At 38.1% G+C, this 24,490-nt stretch overlaps 1 long non-coding RNA gene across 4 annotated transcripts; it reads left to right on the forward strand.

Moving 5' to 3' along the window:
• The first annotated feature begins 7,856 nt into the window (after positions 1–7,856).
• On the forward strand, positions 7,857–13,845 carry LOC142174908 (uncharacterized). 4 transcript variants are annotated; one of them, XR_012703992.1, is made up of 5 exons: positions 7,857–8,069; positions 8,345–8,897; positions 9,060–9,542; positions 10,829–10,932; positions 11,095–11,615. It is a non-coding gene; the product is annotated as an uncharacterized LOC142174908 (long non-coding RNA). The 4 variants fall into 4 exon arrangements; XR_012703990.1 differs by lacking the exon at positions 7,857–8,069 and adding an exon at positions 13,266–13,845 and having other exon boundaries at positions 8,076–8,897; positions 11,095–12,794; XR_012703991.1 differs by lacking the exon at positions 8,345–8,897 and having other exon boundaries at positions 7,886–8,069; positions 9,255–9,542; positions 11,095–11,282.
• Positions 13,846–24,490: the final 10,645 nt, after the last annotated feature.

Genomic DNA, 24,490 nt, shown 5'->3' on the forward strand with positions numbered 1-24,490 from the left:
TAAAGAAATGAACTACGATTGGAATTTTGAGTAAACGACATCGGAATTGGGATCCGAAGGTTCCAGCAGGTTCGTATGATGATTTCGGATTTGGGCGTATGCCCGGATCGGGTTTTGGATAACCCGAGAGCGTTTTGGCGCCTATTGTGGAAGATAGCATTTTAGAAGAAATTGCATCAGTTTGGCTTAAAATGCATTTCAGTGTTATTGATGTCCGTTTGGAATTGCGAGACTGGGAGTAGCTCCGTATGGTGATTCTGAATTTGGGAGCGTGATCGGAAGTGAATTTGGAGGTCCGTAGGTCATTTTGGAGCCGTTTGGCTAAATATAGAAATTTGAAGGTTTTTGAGAAAATTCGATCGAAAGTGGAAATTTTGATATCGGGGTCAGAATGCGATTCCGAAAGTTGGGGCAAGTCCGTAATGTCGAATGTGACTTGTGTGCAAAATTTGAAGTCATTCCTGAATGATTTTGGTAAGGTTTGAGACACTTAGTCTCTTTTAAGGAAGCTTAAGTTGGAAAAGTCAACCAGATATTGACTTATGTGTTCGAGCGCTCGAAATGCGAATTTTATGGTTCGGATAGATTTGTTAGATGATTTGGGACTTAGAAGTGTATCCGGAATATTTTTGTGATGACCGATGTAGAATTAAGCTTGAATCGGCAAAGTTAGTATTTTGGCGAATTCCGGTTGATAGGTAAGATTTTGATCCGAGGCTCGGAATGGAATTCCGAGAATTGTTGTAGCTTTGTTATGTCATTTTGGACTTGTCTGCAAAATTTGAGGTCATTCGGACTAGTTTTGACGTGTTTCGGTATCGGATGTGGAAGTTAGAAGTTTCAAAGTTCATAGGTTTGAATCCGATGCGAATTTGGTGTTGTGATATTGTTTTGGGCGTTACGAAGGTTGGAACAAGTTTGAACAATGTTATGGGATATGTTGACATGATTGGTTGAGGTCCCACTGGCCTCGGGTGAGTTTTGGGTGGTTAAACGGACTATTTCATCTTTGAAAAAAATTGCAAAAATTTTTAGGCTTCTGCTTTGCCCAGAAAATTTTAGGCGCGAGGTGTCCAGTTTGGAAGCTCATATCTTGTAATCTATAAGAAATCAGAAAAATTGCAAAACACGAAAGTTGTAGCCCCTACATTCCAGTTTTCAGAAAGTTAAACCATTTATGATTTGGATATTATCTCAGAAAGTTATGATGGATCGAAAATGGCTGGTAGAGCGATTTCGACAGAATTTACGGATGCGCTTTAGAAGCTCATATCTCGGGATATATAAAGAGTTATATGGTGTACAACCTATCAAATTAAATATCTTCTAGTCTAGTTTCTAAATCTTCAAACAATTTGTTATTTGGATATTTATACAAGACTTTATGGGTGTTTAAGTAGAAGGTGTCCGACAAGGGAAAATTTTAATAGGATGTACAACTTGTATAGCACAAATGCAAGGTACAACTCGACGAAGCACGGGCAGATTCTTTAAACACGGATTTGGCTTATTTCTTTCATTTCTTTCATTTGGCTTGGATTATTTTGGAGAGGATTTCAAGGGGGATTTCATCAAGCATCAAAGGTGAGTTGTTTTTACTTATTTCCAAGTTAAATACATGGCTTAGAGCTGAAAACTCAAGTAATTTATGGACAAAAATGGAGGTTTAGGGCTTGAAACTTAAGAGAATTAAATGGAGATTTGAGGGGTCATTTGAACTCCGATTTTGGTAAATTTAATATGTACGGACTCGTGGCGAGACGAGGAATCCGGTGATGTGAATTTCGTAATTTTTCGAGAAGTGGGCCTCGGGCTCGGGTTTTGCCAACTTCGTGATTTTTAGCGTTTTTCGAGTATTTTCGACTGGGTATTGTTCCCTTAGCATATTGTGATATATTTGCTCCGATTTTGGTTAGATTCGACGCGCGTGGAGGCCGATTTGAGGAGCAAAGGCGTCGCAAGCTATAGATTTCACCGGTTCGAGGTGAGTAATAATTTTAAATGATGCACTGAAGGTTTGAAACCACGGATTGCACAACATACTGCTATGTTGAGATGAGACACGCGTTGTATGGCGAGCGCGGGGTCATTTACTATTGGGGATTGTGACTTGATCCATCCCAGTTGATATTTTTACCGCGTAATTGATAAAGATTTATTGTTTTTCACTATGATTGGGGCTTATTGCCATATTTGGACTTCGTGTCAATTATCTGAAATCTTTTGTGAATTTACATCACTATTTTCCTCACGAATTGAAATATTATTTGAACTCAGTCCAATTGAATTATATTATTTTGTGAACTCAGCTACATTTATACTCAACTCGAGATTTAATGATATTTATAATGCTGTTGAGCTGAGCACTATTGTTTTACTGATGCCCAAGAGGCTTATGATTATTTTCTAGACTGATTGAGGCCGAGGGCCATGCGTGAGGATATGTTGAGTGATGTGAGGAGGATTTCAGGCCTCGAGTGTTATATGAGGAGGCTTTCAGGCCTCGAGTGTTATATGAGGAGGCTTTCAGGCCTCGAGTGTGATGTGTGAAGGCTTTCAGGCCTCGAGTGTTATGTGAGGAGGCTTTCAGGCCTCGAGTGTGATGTGTGAAGGCTTTCAGGCCTATTGATATTGCGCTTGGGCTGTAGGAGCCCCTCCGGAGTCTGTACACAGCCCCAGTGAGCGCATGGTACCCAGGTGAGTTGGGAGTGGGCCCGAGAGGCCGTTGCTTGTGTGTGGTGAGTTGGGAGTGAGCCCGAGGGGCTGATGTTGTGTGTTGGTGAGTTGGGAGTGAGCCCGAGGGGCTGATGTTGAGTGCTGGTGAGTTGGGAGTGAGCCCGAGGGGCTGATACTATACTGAGATTTACATATTGAGCCCGAGGGGCAAGCTTTTGATTTATCCTTACTGTGGAAACTATTTGTCTTTACTGTTTTAAAAGAAGAATTATCTGATACTCACTGTTTTACTGTATAACTGATTTTACTGCTTGGGATAGCGCTATATTGTGCCGTTATGAGATTTCATGTTTTCAGTCGTTATTTATTTTTATTACTCACTGGGTCGGAGTACTCACATTACTCCATACACCATGTGTGCAGATACAGGCAGAGCTGAGTTCGCTCCTGAGCGCTGATTCTTTCCAGGCCAGGCGGTGACTAGGAGTAACGAGGTAGCTGTTGACGTCCGCAGCCCCGTTTTCTCCCTTATCTTTGTTATTTATGATAATTCCAGACTTTGTAAAATATTAGTAAACTCTGTAGTAGCTCATGACTTGTGACACCCCGATTTCGGGCTGAGTTGGGATGGTTTTCCTTATTCTATCACGTTTATTTCGCATTTAAGATTATATTGCCCATGATTTAGACTTATTCCTGCTAAGTAATTATAAAGAGATGTACTGTTTTGTTGATTGGCTGGCCTTGTTCTCACGAGAGGCGCCATCACGACCGGGTTGGGATTTTGGGTCGTGACAAGCTGGTATCAGAGCCTAGGTTACATAGGTCTTACGAGTCATGAGCAGGTTTAGCAGAGTCTCGTGGATCGGTATGGAGACGTCTGTATTTATCCTCGAGAGGCTGCAACACCTTTAGGAAAGACTTCATATTCTTGAATTCTTATCGTGCGTCTTTGATTCAGCTTCAAAAAGTGACTCTTATAATTCCTTCCACGTGTTCGTATGCGCGAACGAGCGCTCAGTATTAGATGTGCCTTGATGGCTTGTGATTACCTGATCGAAGGGAGAGATGTGACCTTAATTGCAGGAAACCAGGTATGAAAGCTTAATCACTTCTTCTTCTTCTTCTTCTTCTTCTTCTTCTTCTTCTTCTTCTTCTTCTTCTTCTTCTTCTTCTTCTTCTTCTTCTTCTTCTTCTTCTTCTTCTTCTTCTTCTTCTTCTTCTTCCATTGCAGTCATTTATATATGTCATATACTTTTTAGCAATGTATTTAACCATTAACACACGGATGTACCCGCGGTGAGAAGATTTGAGAACCAAAGAGTCTATCCACTTTGCTTTTTACCGCACTTATTGTATCTCCTATAATATGCTAATGCACGCTTAAAGAATGATCCAAATATATATGTCCACAAAGAAAGGTTCGGACGAAACAGATAATTGAGTGTTCTCAACTATCCATATACACCCATCGAATCTATCTTTTAATGGTTACTCTAATCAACATGTATTCTTATGAATACTTTAAAAAAAAATTCCATGGCTTTGTTTTACAATAGTTTTTTTATTCATGCCGCGCGCCCATGTCCACTTTCACTTCTTCCTTCTCTGCCTTGAAAGATCGGCTTTTAAAACTTGTGCCTCTGGCATCTCCTTCCAATTAACGTCAGATCAACAATTAAACTTGAGACATCTTCTCCCACCCAAAAAAGAATTCTCTTAAGAAGACATAGTTTACTCCATGAATAGGGATTAATAAATATAAATCAGACTTGAGAAAATAGTAGTTTAAAAAAAAGGACTTGAGAAGATAGGTTTTGAATGAATGGTTGTGACTTTTAGCTAGCAAAAGAGTACCAAGCATAGGGTGGGCTGTTGGTACACGTAGTTTTGTGTAATTAGGGCACTTAATTTTTAGAAGGGTAAATTGGATAACTTTTTAATTAGAGCTTCCCACTTTTAATAGAAGGATCACATCCTTTCAAATAAATTTGGTGTTTATTTTAAAAAATTTGTAAAAAGCATTTCGGTAATTCAATTTTTCAGTTAAGAGCTTCCCACTTTTATAATAATATAGATATAGTGTCACGACCCTAAACCCGGACTAGGTTGTGATGGCGCCTCTTGTGAAGACAAGGCCAGCCGACACACTCCCGATTCATTTTTAAGCAGTTGAGTAATAAAACTAAGTCTTTAACATAATACTAAAAATCCCAAAATAAGGTAAATAATACAGTTGCAGAATAGATATAGTCCGACATCGGGGTGTCACCAGTCATGATCATCTATCATAACAACTACAAGTCTGAAAGAGTCTACAGAGCTATTACATAACTAAAATAGGAGAAAATAAGATAGAGGGAGAAGCACTGGGCTGCGAACGCCGAACAACTACCTAGTGAATTTCCGAAGTCTGCTGGAAGCTCTCAACGCTCGCAAGCAGGACCGAATGCGCCTGAATCTGCACACGGGGTGCAGGGAGTAAAGTGAATACTCCAACTTAGTGAGTAATAATAATAAATGAAGACTGAGCGATAAGAAAACATGTCAAGGCACATCAACAGGCTATAAAGAAGCAGTAAAATCTAGTAAAAAGAGTGAAACCATGTAAAGTCACCTTAGTTCAGTTTAAACTTCTTTAAAATACCCTTTTAACAGTTAAGCAAGTAAATGACAGGCAGCTAGAAAAGATAAACACATAAAGAACTGCCCCTCAGGCACAATACCAACAGAAACAGCCCCTCAGACAACACATGAAACAATACCAGCCCGTCGGGCTATGTCTCATATCACAATGGGTACCCGTGCTCACTGGGGGTATGCAGACTCCTGGAGGGGCCCCTTACGGCCCAAGTGCAATATCAAGCCATCTCGTGGCATACTCAATAGGCTCTCAGCCTCATATCAACAAGCCATCTCGTGACATACAATCTCAGGCCCTCGGCCTCAAAATCATGAATCAGTGTATCCTCACAACACAGGCCCTCGGCCTTACTCAGTTAGAATCACATAAGCCACTCGGGCAACAGTAAATCATGATGCTCAGCCCAAATTATCATTTAAAATATCAATTAATGTGTTAAAACAAAGTAAGCATGACTGAGCTATGAAAACAGTAGAATATAGCATGACAGAGTACAAGTATAAAGTCAAAACAATGAGGAAATACTGGTAAAAAACCCCTAAGGGTCCAAATAGCTGGCACAAGGCCCAAATATGGCATTCAACCCAAAACATGATGATAGCAGATAGTTTTTAATCAAATACGCGGTAAAATAATCATTCGAGATGGACTAAGTCACAATACCCAACGGTGCACGACCCCATGCTCGTCATCTAGCATGTGCGTCACCTCAATATAGCACAAATGTGCAATCCGGGGTTTCATACCCCAGGACAACATTTACAATCATTACTCACCTCTAGCCGGTCCAAATCTCTAGCTCGCGATGCCTTTGCCTCTCGAATCGGCCTCCGGATGCTCCAAATCTAGCCAAAATCAGTGCAAAACCATCAAAATATGCTAAGGGAACAAAGCCCACTAGAAAGAAATTAAATTACAACACAAATCCCGAAATTGGCCAAATCCGACCCCCCGGGTCCATGTCTCGGATTCTAATAAAAATTACATCAATAGACTCCTTATTACTCCTCGAGTTCATTCATACCAAAAGCATCAAAATCCAACCACAAATGATCCCTCAAATCCCAAATTCTAAGTCTCCAATTACAAACCCTAGTTCTTCAATATTAGGCTTAAATTCCATGACTAATTGGGTAGAATTCACATAAGAATCGAGTATTAAGTCCATAAATCTTACCTCCAAGCATTTCCCCTTGAATCCTTCTTCAATCCTCTTCAAAAAGCTCCAAAATCGCTCAAAAATGGTGGAAGTTAACCCCAAAATCGCGGATAATTGGCTATTTAAACATTTTGCCCAGACATCCAATTCTTCTTCGCGAATCAAAGCCTCGCGTTCGCGAAGCACAAACTTAAGTTGACCAAATTTTCCTCTTACGCGAACGCGACCAGTCCCTCGCGAACACGATAGCTCCTTAGCTCAACCTTCGCGATCGCGCTCCCTTTCTCGCGAACGCGATGAACAATTCCACCTGAACCCAGTTGCCTAACTTTCTTTTACGCGAACGCGTCTGATACCCCGCGAACGCGATGCACAAGATCCTAGTACTTTACGAACGTGTAGCCTCCCTCGCGAAGGCTAAATCCCCAGCCTCACATGCTAACCCTTCACGAACGCGAGGGCCTACTCACGAACGCGAATGCCAAATGCTTGCAACATTCCAGCAGATTTTCTACAACTTTTCAAAACATGAAATGGTCCGATTGACCATCCGAAACTCACCCGAGGCCCCCGGGACCTTAACTAAACATGGCAACATATCCTATAACACCATTCAAACTTTTTCCAACCTTCGGAACGCTCAAAACAACATCAAAACACTAAATTCGCATCGGATTCAAGCCTAAGAATTCCAAAATCTTCTAAATTACGCTTTTGATCAAAATGTCTACCAAACCATATCCGAATGACCTAAAATTTTGCACACACATCCCAAATGACACAAAGGAACTACTTTAACTCTCGGAATTCCATTCTAACACTTATATCAAAATCTCACCTATCAACCGAAAAATGTCAAAATTCCACTTTCGCCAATTCAAGCCTAAATCTACTCCAGACCTCCAAAACACATTCCGATCATGCTCCTAAGTCCCAAATCACCTCCAGAAACTATCCAAACCATTGGAACTCATATCCGAGCCCTTTAACACATAAGTCAACATCCGATTGACTTTTCCAACTTTAGCTTACTTAAAAGAGACTAAGTGCCTCAAACCTTACCAAAATCTCTCCGAACCCGAGCCAACCAACCCAGTAACCTAAAATACAGCTGAACAAGGTAATAAGAAGCAGAAATGGGGGAAACGGAGCGGTAACTCATGAAGCGACCGGTCGGGTCATTACATATAGATAGATATAGATATAGATAAGCACTAATAAAATTTAATTTCAAGACTCTAGACAGTATGTGAAGGTTCTTGACTTTTCTACTATTTAGAAATGAGAGTTTGAAAGGACGAACATTGCTCTTGGTGGTTGTACAAAAAGTATTGAGTGTTGTACTCTCAGCATTACGAACTCTTCTAGGGTTAAATTGATCATTATATTCTCAATTCCAAAGATGTGTACTGATACGCTATAAACACGCGTCTTGCTTTTTTGATACTCTACCATGGTCATTGTCGAATCCAATCACCTTTTATTCTGATTCTCCATCTAACTGATCTGTTTCTCCTTTTTGGGAGTTTCTCAAATATTTTTTAATTCTCTCTCTGGTGTTCATTAATTCAAAGTGTGAGCTTCATTTTGGTGAGTTTTTCCTTACATCTGTTTTATTGTTTGTTGTACCTTTTTAGTTGCTAATCACTATCTGCTAGGTATATATTAGTCTCCGACTCTCTCTCTCTCTCTCTCTCACACACACACACACTCTCTCTCTTTTTGAGTTCTTTTTGGTAGTTAATTGTAGGATTTTCTACATGCATGTCAGTAATTTGGTCTGATATATTGATCCTTAGTCCAGTAGAGATTGAAGATCGTTTTCCCTGATTGCATTTTGTGTCTCTAAATTATATTTTATGTAGGTGATTCAATCCTTAGCTCATTGATCAGTGATCTTTAGGAGATTTATTTTGCGGGTGATTTCTTCCCATCTTTATTGACATATTAATTAGACCTGCTAGAATTTGGGAGAAACGAATGATGAGTGAGCGTATAACATTAATTGAGATTTTTATGTTATTAATATATGTTATTATTTGTGATGTTTGGATTGAGTTTGTTTTGGTAATTAAGTGGCTTACTGTTGAAGAACCAGACATTCAATTATTGGAAACCATCAACTTACTTTCTTTAACTCTGCATAATTTCTTTTGTAATTTGATTCTGCGAGTTAATTGATTTTTTTTAATTTCTCGAAGGATCAGAGTCGTATTAAAATGATCTTGTTTAGAAAGTAGCCTCATTGGCATATTGTTCATGTGAGTGATTATTTTTTACGTTGTCCTATGAGGGATTATTCTAAATTGATCTTACTGAGATGAAAGTGGGATAACAATTGCTACAATTTCTAGTGATCTTAGAAAAAAGTTATTCTCAATGACAACTGAAGAAATCTGCGCGACAATTTTCGTCAAGGTATATTTTCAATCAATTATACATTTTATCTACTAAAATTTCAGTACCTGTAAATTTGGAATTATTCATGGCTACTTCATGTGTAGATTATGATAGTTTGATTGCTATTTATCTTTAATTGGTTAATCAATTCTTTTTTATATTTCTGTCTTACTTTAGCAGTCAAACAAGTTCTGCGGGGCAGGGCTTTGCATTGCTTTAGTTACTTTGAGATTCTTTGGTATCTTTCGATTGAGGGATGTACTTAATACTTTCGAGAAATCAAAGTATTCTTATTTTTTTTATATATGTATGCTCTTTTTAGCTTTATTCTCCTACTCTTTTATATCTAAAGAACTTAAATTGTTTTATCTTCAGATGAAGATCCTCTGCGTTAAGCATGTCCAAGAACAATTGTCAGACCAACTGTTTCGAATTCAATTTAAAAAAATTGGTCTGGAGAAATTATGACATCATGCATGCTAGACTATTGGGTTTATCTTATATTGAAAAAGGAACATATGTTTCCAATAAGTGCTGGTGAAAGAAACAAAAGGAAATGAAGTTTCCAAGCACAATTGTACGAGAAATGGAAGAAGCAATTACAAAACCTGAAATTACAAGTGTGATGCTGAAACTAGAACCACCAACAAGATTATATAACAGGTAAGCCATGTTTAGTATTTTTAGTTCAAAATTATTGGTTAGCCAAACTTCAGCTTATGAAGCTTGATTATCATGTGAATTCTTTAGATACAATGTTCGTAATAACCTCTAATATAGTTAGATCTTTAGCTAGTCTTATCAAGTACAACTATCTTAAAATCCTTCTGATTTTTCTGACTATTATTATGAAAACTTGGAATTGGTTTCCTCTACATTCAAATTGGAGCGCTTGAGTAGGAAAAATCATTCAAATTGCCTGAGGTGCAAGATAGTAAAATTAGGAGAAATTTAAATAAAACACAAAAATGTTAGAAATTTGTTTTTATTTGTCTGGAACTTTTGATAAGATAAAGGAATTCATGAATATGGATATATTGACTCCTTGAATAAAAGAAAAAAATTCATGGAAGTGCATATATGAGTTTTATCATATTCTGCACATGCCTATTGTTTCAAATGTTTCTGTTTGATGTGGATTTTCCATTGGAAGAATTGCCCAGTAATCTTTCAATTTCATTGTAGCCTCATGATTATGATGATATTACTCTAGATACAACATGACTTGAGCTCTTCACGGACCATATCAGAAGATATATGAATGATTAAACACTAATTTGTTCCTTTTATTTCACTCCGGTAAATTTGGTAAGATCAGTAGTAGATGTCACCAAGTCATTTGTTCCATTTTATATGTTTCTATTATGTGAATACAAATCTAATATTAAATATCAGTACCACTACACTATTTAGTCAGTCTGTACGAAGTAACTACTCCGTGGAACTCTACACTTAACCTTAACCTTTTTTCATGATTTTTTGCACTTTTAAAAAAGGTATTTTACCTCCTGTTAAAGAGTGTGAAAAGTTTCAAATGGATAAAATAAATTTAAAAGATAGGCTAGGTTTGAGGGATAAAGTGAAAAGAACTAAAAGAAATTGAAGAAAATTAAAAGAAAATGGGTGGAGGGAACAATGTTAGTGGGAGCATGGCTGATGGTGAAAGAGGTGGCTGGAAAAGAGGAGGAGAAAACAAAGTAAGAAAAAATGAAAACAAGAAAAGAACTAAAGGGGAAAAAGAGAGGTAATTTTTATACTTATAAATTTTGTATGCTTGGTATTCGCATTGCTTCAGAAAGAACTTTAGCCATAGCTACTGCTGAGTTTCTCTTTTTAATATATTGTTGAGTTGAGTTTGACAATGTCCTCTGATTTTGAATAGATATAGTCCTACAATAGCTTCCTAATTGTCTTCTTTTTGCGTCCTACTTTATGCTTTCTCATGGTAGGAAGCACCTACATTATATTGGGATAATAATTCTTCTATCACCATGCATTGCACTCCGGATGCAAAGATATAAACTCATCGTAGACCACATCAAAGAATCTCAAGGTAAATGATATTGGTTCTTGGAATTGATCAAAAAATCCTAACATGTTAATATTTAAGACATTATTTTTTCTCTTTAGTTAAATAGATCAAGTGTTTGCTGATTTATTTATTTTTAAAGAAGATGATGATACCCACGAAGCTAACTTCTTATCTTTGATGCAGCTGATAAGAAGACGCATTAGGGAAATGCTGCGTAGCGAAATTGAATCTGATGTGACAACATATCAATAGTGACAACTTTAAACTTCAAGAAAGGAACTGAACAATAACTTTTTTAATTTATTCTCAAAATTATTATCATCATGAATTCTCAATTCCAAAGGCACTAAAAGATTTGCATTTTGTTTCCATATTGCAGATGTCATATTTTGCTGGAATTAGCTCTAACATTTTGCAAATTAAAGTTTGTGGGGTCTGGATAATGTTATTGACTTTTATTTGTTATTGAACCAACTTGGAGCACATCCTTTCTGTTAATTTATTTTTGCTTCTCCAACAAAATCAGTTGCAGAACAACAGGCTGCATTCTCCACCGATTCACCTAATATTGTGTTAGCCACATGCCAAGGTGTACTCAATATTCATATTCTGTTGTATTTTTCATCCTGTTGACATGTATTTTCATAGCGTAGGATAAATTTTATGGGTTAAATATAATTATTACTACCAAAATTAATTCATCATACTCAAGCCTTTTATATATTTGACTTATATATTGTCTACATTTTTTGTGCATTTGTTAATAAGAACAAATATAATTAGTTGTAATTTTTTGATAGATTTTTGTTTTTATTGTAGATGTGTCTCATTATAGACAATTTTTATAAAAATAAATCAGAGATGTCTTCAGATTTTCTGAGAGTATGCGCTTAACTGTGCTTTGATGTAGTAGAACAATTTTAAGATTTTTATGTAGTCCAAAGATGCTTCGTTTGATATCTTTTATAGACTTTTAACGGATTGGTGTTTTGACGTTTGAAAAAAACTTTAACAGTGCTCTGTCCTCCTTACCTATTCAGGTTTAGAAATTTCAAAATTTGTTATAGGAGAAATGATTTGAACTTTCTGTTGAAATCTAACAAGTTATGTTGTCGAAAAATATTCTAGATCTCATTAAGAAAAGTGGGATAAAGGGTTTGTAATTTCTGTTGGAGTCTAAGGAGGTTGGTGTTGAAATTCTCCTCATTAAGAAAAGTATGATAGATGATTAGAAGCTGATGTTTGAATCTAATGAGTTTTGGTGTTGAAAAGTATATATTCCAAATCTGCTTATATATAAAAAAAAAAGAGAAAAAGAATAAAAGAAAATAGAAATTGGCATAAAGTCCAAGCTAAATAAAGCCTCATAGCATACATCTTTCACGATGAGTAACTGAACATTTTCTTGAATTTCTTCTAATTGATATACATTATTTTTCTTTTGTTAGTTAAATAGATACTTAATTCGATTGTTCGATCGTTGTAAATTTTCATATATTATTGTAGCATTCTTAGAAGCCTCTTTATGTGAGCATGTTACTGGAGATGGATGATAAAGTTCAACATCAGGAGACGTTTAATAAATTCAGCACCGAATTGTATTTCCATAATTTTGGTCAGTAAGTTAGGCTACACTATGGCACCAAAATTTAGTTAAGTAAGTGAGGTACTTTCCAGTTTTTTTTGCTTCTAGAGGAAACTGGATGGCCATTTATCTTCTATATCCTTACTTGGTACAGTAAAAAGAAAGAGCTCCTAAAGCATACTACTTGCTAATAGTAAAAAGAAAGTGGTTCCTAGAGCATAACAAATTTTCTTTTCTCTTTTTGTCTAAAGAAAGCCTGCCTTGGATCTACACTTGCTGGTACAAAAAAAAGGAAGAGGTAAAATTCTTTCTTATTTTTATGATTGAGTATAGGTAACGAGATTATGCACCTCTTCCATTGTTATTTTACTCTAATTAACCATCTTACAACCATTTTTATCTCATTTAACATTTTTCGTTCAAACATGATAAAAGAAGCAAAGTCACCGCTCAAAAAATATCAATAGATCACATTTAGCTCTAGGGGACGTTGAATTGCTTGAGAAAATAAAACCACAATGTATACACATATTTTGTCGTAAATTGTTAGGTCATCGGATTTTCATTCTAACACTTTATCTTTATTTAGAACCTCTAGGATGAAATATTAAATCCAAAATCATCAGGTAATCAAATAGATCTGCAACTTTAAGGTTTCTTTGGACATGGAACATTTGATTTCTCAATAGCCACATTGTTGAAAGTTGTAAAATTGTTCTTTATGAGTTTGCTTGTGTTCTCTCATTAAGTTATTGCCTCTTTACTGCAGGTTGGAGACAAAGCATTTGATCTTTATAAGTTAGCTCTTCAGATAAGGACTTAATAAGTGAAAATATCAAGTTCGCCTAACTTTGGAACAAGGTTAAGAGGAATTTCGTTGTGTCGTCTCTAAAGCAAATTATACACAAAGCTGCAAAATACAAAGCCAAGGGTCAATAAAATATTTTCGGAGTATAATATGAGATAGTAAATGTTTTTTTTATGCCCAAACATTTTAGGAAAGTTCACAAAGTGATGTTTATTGCATGTATTATTTCCTTTTCAAGTATGCACAATGTTTTGAACCGGAACTCTGTCGTTCTTCTATTTTGTCTTCCACATTTTTCAAGCAAGTGAATTTCATAACTTTTGTTGTTTGGAATGATTTTACAACCTTATAATTTATAATTTCAGATTAGCCCATCATGGAACAAAGAGATTTCAACTCATTTTTTCCCCAAAGATTTCCCATATTGAGATTGCAACGGGAAGGTGGCTTCGGGTGGCCAAAAATGAAATTGCATTAGAAGCTGTATCCAATTCTCTAATTCTTAAGTTTTTGTGTGTTAATTGAACTTAATATAGAAAGAAAATACATTTTGTATCTGAAAAATCATGTTAATATTGCAGGGCCGTGCGTAGCACGGGCTTGCCTTACTAGTATAGAAGCTAGCTGATTGTTGTTGAATGGGATAGCTAATAATAATTCGTCCAAGCGTTTTATATATTCTTTTTATAGTTAAATCTCTGTATCAAAATCTTATTGTATTAACATTTAATTTTAGAATTTTTTGCACAAAAGTAAACACCATCTCACAATTTAACTAGAGAGTTGACTAAATCCATTTAATTAATCCACAACATATAGATCGCAAAAATGGATAGATATTGGTTTATTTTCATTAACAAAGAAGTTTATAAAAACTATCACCTAGATTTTAAAAGAGAGAAGAATGAAGAAGAAAGATAAGATATAGAGGTCTTTTTTGGGTTTTAGCCATTCGGTATCTGAAACACACTGATACAATTAATTCGAATTTGTGCCGAGTTGGCAAAGAGGTCACAATGAGATATGAAATTTCCAACTCAAAAAGTCGAAGTACAAGGCCACTCCCAAGGAGCTTCAAAGTGCTAATTAAAGCTTATAAAGTATACTAGTATCTCATGTGTTGCACGTGTATATAGAGTGATATAGTACACGATTTAATAGCATAATATCAATATTATTAAAATAAAAATTTAAATAAATAAATATACATGGAAAAATAAAGTATTAAGTTTATGTGAATGATCAATATGGATCGTTATATGATAACTTGTTTGTCGAAGTCAAATAATTGAATATCCTCTAAACCTACGAGGATTGACAATCAAAATTTAATTAGATGCGTGTTTCTTTTCCAACCAAACATCATACTTTTAAATGTTGTATATACAATCAAATATCAAATTTGGCAAAACAAACGATTATTTTAAGCCAAACAATATAATATATGAATATGGCACAGTGGGTAAACAAGCGTAAACATAAACCCTTTATTGGTGTCTTCGTTAAAATAAAGATATTAAGCAAAACCGATTAGCTTATCCATTAAATATTGAATAGGCAAAGTTTTTTAAGGTCAATTAACAGAATAAGTAATTTGGATTATCTTATTCAGTAATTAATTTAAGTATCTCATTTTGATATTTGTTTTTTTACTATGTCTTCTTTCTTTTCTTTTGATATAGTAACAATAACAATTACGCCACCCAAATAAATTGAGGTTTCTTTTCTTTTGATGTTAAAAGTATTAATTCATTCTCAAGTTTTATCCTTTAAACACGATTTCTTTAGCTATTTGATAAATATCTAAGGAACTTGAATATTTCATCACTTGAAGCAAAAGTGGTGTTAATATAGTTTGACAATGCCTTTTTTTGTTCTCAAGGTGGAAGTATTCACCCAAAATTATTTTTGTACACTCGTACTTTTTACCATCCTTTATATTTTTCTTTCTCATTTTAGTGTTTACATAAATATTTATTTGTGGAGATCGAGCATTAAGGTTGTAGGTTAAGGGAAATTGTGATGTTTTTTCTACAACGCACTAGAGTGAGACTAGCCAGTTAGGAATTAGTCTTAGGTTGTTATTGAGCAACTACTGATGATGGGCTTTATCTGTTGTGTATTAATACCTTACACCTTTCTCGTATTTCCTATATCTCTTATATTGCTGTTACTTTGTTATTTTATGGTATTTATGTTATGTTATGGATTTTATGGTATTTTATGTTGTTTTATTATGAGTCTATGGATAGTACTAATATAGTGTTTCTTGCTGCCCCTTTGAGCCGAGGGTCTCCTGGAAACAGCCTCTCTGTCCCTCGGGGTAGAGGTAAGGTCTGCGTATATATTACCCTCCCCAGACCCTACTTGTGGGATTACACTGGGTTGTTGTTGTTGTAGGCCCATGAGTGTTTGCTCACTTTTGGCCATATTGTTAGATTTTCACACATAGTGCCAATTATATACTGAATTATTCCTTTTGTCCACATATCATAAATTTAAGTAAAAATTTAAAAGAAAGTTATAGTGTAGGATATTGAATACTGTGGTTAATTATGAGAAGCTTCTACTGCTAATACTCATGTTACGACCCTAAACTCAGACCCGGTCGTGATGACGCCTCTCGTGAAGACAAGGCCAGCCAACACTTCCCAATATCTGATTATTAACAGTTTAACCATAAGAAATAAATCTAAAGCATGATAAGATAATCCAAACAACAACAACAACAACAACAACAACAACAACCAAGTGTAATCCCACAAGTGAGGTCTGGGGAGGGTAATATGTACGCAGACCTTACCTCTACCCGAGGGGCAGAGAGGCTGTTTCCAGGAGACCCTCGGCTCAAAGAGGCAACAAGAGACACTATATTAGTACTATCAATAGACTCATAATAAAACAACATAAAATACCATAAAATCCATAACATAACATAAATACCATAAAAAACAAAGTAACAGCAATATAAGAGATATAGGAAATACGAGAAAGATGTAAGGTATTAATACACAGCAGATAAAGCCCATCATCAGTAGTTGATCAATAGCATCCTAAGACTAACTCCTAACTGGCTAGTCTCACTCTAGTGCGCTGTAAAAAGACATCACAATTTCCCTAACCTACAACCTTAATGCTCGATCTCCACAATTCCCTGTTTAGGGCCATGTCCTCAGTAACCCTAAGTCGCGCCATATCCTGCCTGATCACCTCTCCCCAATACTTCTTAGGTCTCCCTCTACCTCTCCTCGTACCCACCACCGCCAGTCGTTCATACCTTCTCACTGGTGCATCGGTGTTCCTCCTCTGAATGTGCCCGAACCATCTGAGTCTTGCTTCCCGCATCTTGTCATCCATGGGGGCCACACCCACCTTCTCTCGAATATCTTCATTTCTAATCTTATCCTTCCTTGTATGCCCGCATATCCACCTCAACATCCTCATCTCTGCAACTTTCATCCTCTGGATGTGTGAGATCTTCACCGGCCAACACTCGGTCCCATACAACATAGCAGGCCTAACCACTGCCCTATAAAATTTACCTTTCAGTAACAGTGGCACTTTCTTGTCACACAGGACTCCCGCCGCTAACCTCCATTTCATCCACCCCACCCTTATACGGTGTGTGACATCCTCGTTAATCTCCCCGGACTCCTGAATAAACGACCCCAGGTACTTGAAACTACCCCTCTTAGGGATGACTTCCACTCCCGCTTCCGTCGGCTCTGCCCCAAATTTGCACTCAAGGTATTCCGTCTTCGTCCTGCTCAACCTGAAACCTTTGGACTTAAGGGTATGTCTCCAAACCTCTAACCTCTCGCTGACGCCACGTCGTGTCTCGTCGATTAGGACTATGTCATCAGCAAATAGCATGCACCATGGCACCTCCCCTTGAATATGATGCGTTATAGCATCCATCACCAGGGCAAATAGGAAAGGGCTGAACGCAGACCCTTGGTGCAACCCCGTAATAACTGGAAAATAATCGGAATTGCCTCCTGCTGTCCTAACCCGAGTCTTAGCTCCATCATACATGTCCTTAATCGCCCTAATGTAGGCAACCGGGACCCCTTTAGCCTCTAAGAATCTCCATAAGACCTCCCTAGGAACCCTGTCGTACGCTTTCTCTAGATCGATAAACACCATGTGGAGATCCTTCTTCTTATCCCTGTATTGTTCCACCATCCTCCTAATAAGGTGGATAGCTTCTGTGGTAGATCGCCCCGGCATGAACCCGAACTGGTTGTCTGAAATAGACACCGTCCTTCGCACTCTCATTTCTACCACTCTCTCCCAAACTTTCATGGTATGACTTAGTAATTTAATACCCCTATAGTTGTTACAGATCTGGATATCGCCTTTGTTCTTATACAACGGGACCATTGTACTCCACCTCCACTCTTCGGGCATCCTATTAGTCTTGGATATAACATTAAGAAACTTAGTAAGTCATTCCAAACCTGCTCTACCCACACACCTCCAAAGCTCAACCGGAATTTCATCTGGTCCGGTAGCTCTGCCCCTTCTCATCTTACGCATTGCCTCCATGACCTCATCGACCTCAATATCCCGACAATCACTTAGTTCATGGGGGCTGTCGGCGTTCCTCAATTCACCTAGTACAATATCCTGATCCCCTTCCTCATTTAGAAGTTTATGAAAGTAGGTCTGCCATCTCCTCTTAATCTGGTCATCCCCTAACAAAACTCTGTCATCCTCATCTTTTATGCACCTCACTTGGTCCAAATCCCGAGCCGTCCTCTCTCTCACCTTAGCGAGTCGGAGTAACTTCTTCTCCCCGCCTTTGTTCCCTAGTTCCTCATACAAACGAGCAAAAACTGCCGTCTTTGCCTCCGTCACTGCCATCTTTGCCTCCTTCCTAGCTACCTTATATCTCGCAATGTTCGCTCTCTTCTCCTCCTCTCCAGTACTCCCCACTAACCGCAGGTAAGCCACCTTCTTTGCTTCCACTTTACCTTGTACAACTGCATTCCACCACCAGTCTCCTTTGTGGCCACCGATGCGGCCTGAAGATACCCCTAACACTTCTCTCCCGCCTTCCTTATATAGTCCGCCGTCGTCGACCACATAGTGTTTGCGTCCCCACTACTTCTCCAAGCTCCCATTGCCGACAACCTTCCTTCCAACTCCTGGGATTTAACCTTAGTCAAGGCGCCCCACCTAATCCTCGGGCGGCCTCGTACTGACCTCTGTTTCCTTCTTATCATAATCCTAACGTCCATCACCAAGAGCCTATGTTGCGTTGCAAGGGTCTCACCTGGGATAACTTTGTAATCCTCGCACAACCTTCTGTCGCATCTCCTGAGGAGGAGATAGTCAATTTGCGTCTTCGCCACCGAACTTTGGTAAGTAACCAAATGCTCCTCTCGCTTCGGAAAACTCGAGTTTGCAATCACTAGATCGAATGCCTTGGAAAAATCCAGCAGTGAGGTTCCCCCTCCGTTCCGTTCCCCGAAACCAAAGCCGCCATGAACCTCAGTATAACCACCTGCAGACGACCCAATTTGACCATTGAAATCCCCTCATATGAATAACCTCTCGGAAGGCGGAATACTACGAACAACGTCATCCAACCCTTCCCAAAAATGCCTTTTAATTTCCTCATCACAACCTACTTGCGGTGCGTACGCGCTAACGACGTTTAAAGTACACTCACCCACCACCAATTTAATAGTCATTAGTCTATCATTCACACGCCTGACCTCTACCACCGACTCCCTAAGATGGCTATCTACTAGGATACCCACTCCATTCTTACCCCTCACGACTCCAGAGTACCACAACTTATACCCATCCGCGTTTCTCACCCTCGATCCGACCCACTTAGTCTCCTGGACACACACTATATTAATCTTCCTCTTCTGAAGGATCTTCGCCAACTCTATAGACTTACTCGTTAGCGAACCTATGTTCCATGACCCGATTCTCAACCTATAGGCTCCCTTGCCCCCTCTACCTCCCCTGCCTCCCGGCCCACCCCCTGACCCCGGTCCCACTTTTTGCCCCACACTCTGCCCCACCTGAGGACATGCCTTTAATCTATCATCCCAGACTGCCGCCACTACACCTACGACAGATCTACAAAAGACTCGCTAGTGCACAACGGACAACAAATCAAACTAGAAGGAAACAAGTGACTACCTGTACACCTATTGAATAATTTAACTATTGTGAACTAAAGTAACATCAATTTAGCTAACACCAAAAGGAAAACAGTAGAATGGGAGGTACCAATTCCCGAGAACCAAACCTGTGTTGATTTGCAGCCCTCGATATACTTGCTAGCTCACGCACCGCTTCCCACCGCCCTTTGCTGACGCTCGTCAAGGTTGCTCTCCTTTGCTAGTGCTCGTGCGCCCAACTTGTCTCCAACAACTTTGAGAATTTCCCTGAAAACATAGAAAATACCACGACCCAAAGACCAAAAAGGGCTATCACCGCTACCACTGGTGTAGCACCGAAAGTAACTAGCAGCCTATATGTGAATTCAAAATCAAAATTCACGTAAATTCAATGGGAAAATGTGAAATCAAGCAAATATGATAACAAGATTCGAGCAATCCACCAATTAAGAATAAAGTCTTTAACAAAACACAGTTCCAATTCAATACACAAAGCTAAAATCTTTAACAAGTTTCAGCTCAAAACAGTGAATTCAAGCACATATCCAAACAAAAAAATAAAAATCCTAATTTGACCTCAAACACCAAAACCGTTTCCAATTTAAGAGCACGTATCCGATTTAAAAACCCTAATTTCAACTTCAAATACGAAAACCAAATCCAATCTACTGAATATATCATAAAAAACAACCAAAACCCACATCTAAAAACCAAGCACTTCTACGATTAAAAAGGCCTAATCTTTATTTCAAACACAAAACTCAATTCAAATTCATCGAACAAACACTAAAACAACGGAAACCCAGATCTAAAAACGAGCTTAAGCAATCAATATAAAATCAGGAGGCAGTTTAACGCCAAAAATAGCTTAAATAAACAGATCAAATAAATAAATAAAACTTCGCCGCAAAATTATATTTATCTTCCGTTAACGCTTTACCAGAAGTTTACACAAACCCTAGGAAAGTCACATGGAGAAGATAATCCAAAGTTAACAGATAATAGCATATTTCACGGAAAATAACCCAACACAGCCCGATACCGGGGTGTCACTAGTCATGAGCATCTAGCAAACAGAATACTCCAAATATAACTACAGAGTTTAATATAGAAAACTAAGAACATGAAGGACTAAGATAGGGAAGAGCTCCGGGCTGCGAACGCCAACAGCTACCTAGAGACTCCTCGGATCCGCCTGAGCCGGAATGATCAGCACTCGGGAGCGGGACCAGATACGCCTGAATCTGCACACAGGGTGCAGGGAATAAAGTGAGTACTCCAACTCAGTGAGTAATAATCATAAATAAAGACTGAAAGCAGGAATCACGTAAGGCACAAAGCATGCTATAATGAAGCAGTAAAACCATTAAAAATAGTAAAACCAGTGAAAGATAGGTAAAAATCCTTTAACTCAAATTTAACTTCCTGAAAAGCCTTTTTCAACAATTAAGCAGGTAATTGACAGTCAATTATGAAAAATAAACACATAAAGGTTCGCCCCTCGGGCACAGTATCAACAAATCCTCCCCTCGAACAACAAATCAGAACAGTACCAGCCCCTTGGGCAATCACATAGAACAATACTAGCCCCTCGGGCTCAATCTCACATCACAATAGGTACCCGCGCTCACTGGGGTGTACAGACTCCTGAAGGGGCCCATTACATGTGATATCATAACATACTGAATGCGGATGATAAACTAACACATGCTAATATACTGAAATTTGAATGATATAAATCAAAATACGAAAATACTAATACAATTTCTGAAACGTATTTGTAGCAAATATAGCTTAACATGAAAAACTTGAGACTCTGCCTAACTGTTACTCTAGTCTATGAAGCCTCTATTGAAGTACCGAAAACACTAACTATCTGTAAATACTGAAAGGCTGTAAAGTAATGATAATGCCCCGAAAGAACTGGGGATCACCAAACAACTGATACGAGAGTCTTAGCGCTCTGAATTGTCAACCTGTAAATCATTACCTGCATTGTGAGATGCAGGCCCTGGGCAAAAGGGACGTCAGTACATTTGAATTGCACTGGTATGTAAAGCAACTGAAAGAAATAATTATAAATGCTAAAACTGAAACTAAACTGATAACTGAGAATTGATAATTGATAACTGAAATGATAACTATAGAAACAGAAACTGAATGATAACTAATAGCTGATAACTCAAATGATAACTGATAACTCAAATGATAACTATTGAAACTGAAACTGAAATGATAACTACTAGCTGATAACTGGAATGTTAACAGTTAACTGATAACTGATAACTGAAATGATAACTGATAGCTAAACTGAACAAAGGAAGTAAGGTTATGAATACTTCCTCTTCTGAATGATAAACAACCTGTTTATCTGAATACGTTACGGCCTCGGGCCCAATATATATATGCACAAGCTACAGCCTCAGGCCCAAGTATACGTATACATAACAACGACCTCAAGCCCAAAAATGCATAAAGCATAAGCTACAGCCTCAGGCCTAAACATGCATAAAGCATAAACTACGGCCTCAGGCCCAAGTATGCATAAAGCATATAAACTACGGCCTCAGGCCCAAATACAGGTGTTCAACATTCAGAGATTTAAAGTCAGGAACTGAGAATCATATTGCAATACATGATAGTGAAATACTGAATCACACTGAGTCACATGATACTGGAATACTGGATCATACTGAGTTACATAATACTGGACTATTGAATCACACTGAGTTACATAATACTGGAATACTGAATAGGACTAGACTAAGACATGTATTCTTGAACTGATTATGAACACTGGAACTTCAACTATTTATGAGATGCTGAGTAAGCTATACTGAGACTCAGGGACATCAAACCCAAGTCTATATTGAATACAAACTGAGCTCACAACATTCATAATGAAAGTCATGAACGAGTTACGAGGATAGAAAATACAAGTTCTACAATTATTCAAGGAACTAGGCTTAACTATATATCTGAGGCAATTGATACGTCATAAAAGAAACGTAGTGTAGGGAGAATCATTAACATTCCAAAACATAGAGAGTTAGCCTCACATATCTTAACTTCCTGCTCTTGAGCGTAATACAACATTCGCCAACCCTTTCAACTTCAATCTATATCAATACAAGTCAAAGGGATTCCATATTAGCAATAATACTCATGTTTTAGTCACTTAGGCATTTTCTCAAACACTTGGTGGCATAAAGCTTCATAGTCCTTATTAACGGTGTCTCTACACCCAATAACCCATTCTCTCACTCCTAGATAAATTCTAAAGTTTCAAATGATTATAATCAACATAATTCTTTATCCCCCATAAGGTAATCAACACCCATAATCTATAATAACCAATCAACAACCTAAACCTATCACCGTTCATGCTTTTCTATCAAATCCATCAACTCATATATCATGAACTAGAGTCTATAATCATTAATTCAATGATAGAATCAATTAGAGGGTGAAGATATTACCTTTTTGACGTTCAATCTTCTTGAATTCGAGTTCTAGGGTTTCTTCTCTCAACAATGATGTCTCAATCGAATATCTAATGATATGGAGGGTTTACCCATATTAGTAAGGTATTTGGAAATTGAAATAAACTTAGAATCACCATTCGAACTTACCTTGGATGGTGGAGGGACCTTTAAGGAGTTAGGTTTTTGAGAGCTTTCCTTTCTAGAGCAAGTTTTTATGTTTTGGGGCAGTGGGGGACGAAATAAGGCTAAAACACGACTTCCCAAGTCATCCACCACGTCCCAGTACGTGTGACCGCGGTAAATCGCTGGAACACTGCCTCACAACCGCGCTCGCGGTAAAACGCGGCCGAACACGGTGGTTACGCAGCATTCTGTAAAACGGACATAACGTTTTGTACAGAGCTCCGTTTGGGCTCCACAATATATCGTTGGAAAGCTATTTTAAGGGCCTAAACTTTAATGCTTTGTGCTTTCCCAAATTCTTTACACATTTTTAGTAAACACTGCTGGAATATAGACTTTCTGAAAACTTAGTCGATTTTGTCAAATCGTTTGCACCTTACTTTCCATCTTGATTTTGAAACAACTATTTTCACCCATAATCATCCCGATGGGACTTCACATGTCAAACTATAACCTTTCTACTCCTTTAACTCATTCATACCTAATCCAAATGTGCGGGGTGTTATAACTGGCTCCACATCATAGGTCAAATCATCATCCAACTGGACCGCGCTGAAATCCAGAACATGATACGGATCCCCAATATACTTCCGGAGCATAAAAACATGAAATACCGGATGCACTGCGGACTCAGCTTCCCTTTCTTCCCAAATCTCATAACACCCTTCATAGGCGAAATCAATAACACAAGCACACAACATGTCCTCTAATATCTGAATAGTGCACTCGGACTGCCCGTCCGTCTGAGGGTGAAACACCATACTCAGCTCAACCTGAGTACCCAACTCTCGCTGCACAGACCTCCAAATCTGTGATGTAAACTGAGTGCCTCTATCTGAAATGATGGAAACTGGGACGCCATGCAAACGAACAATCTCCCGGATATAGATCTCTGCCAACTGCTCTGAAGAATAGGTAGTACACACAGGAATGAAGTGCGCGGACTTGGTCAGCCGATCCACAATCACCCAAATAGCATCGAACTTCTTCAAAGTTCGTGGAAGTCCAACTACAAAGTCCATAGTGATCCTCTCCCACTTCCACTCTGGAATATCCATCCGCTGAAGCAAGCCACCTGGTCTTTGATGCTCATATTTAGCTGCTGACAATTGAGACATCGAGCTACAAATCCCACAGTGTCTTTCTTCATTCTCCTCCACCAATACTGCTGCCTCAAATCCTGATACATCTTCGCGGCACTCAGATGAATGGAATACTGCGAGTTATGGAATACCGAAGCCCATCCACATTTGGCATACAAATCCGGCCCTGCATCCTCAACACCCCATCATCACCGATGGTCACATCTCTGGCATCATCATGCTGAACTCTATCCTTATGGACAAGAAAATGTGGATCATCATACTAGCGTTTT

The sequence above is a fragment of the Nicotiana tabacum genome, chromosome 20 (genome assembly GCF_000715075.1).
Source record: "Nicotiana tabacum cultivar K326 chromosome 20, ASM71507v2, whole genome shotgun sequence".
Classification (NCBI taxonomy): domain Eukaryota; kingdom Viridiplantae; phylum Streptophyta; class Magnoliopsida; order Solanales; family Solanaceae; genus Nicotiana; species Nicotiana tabacum.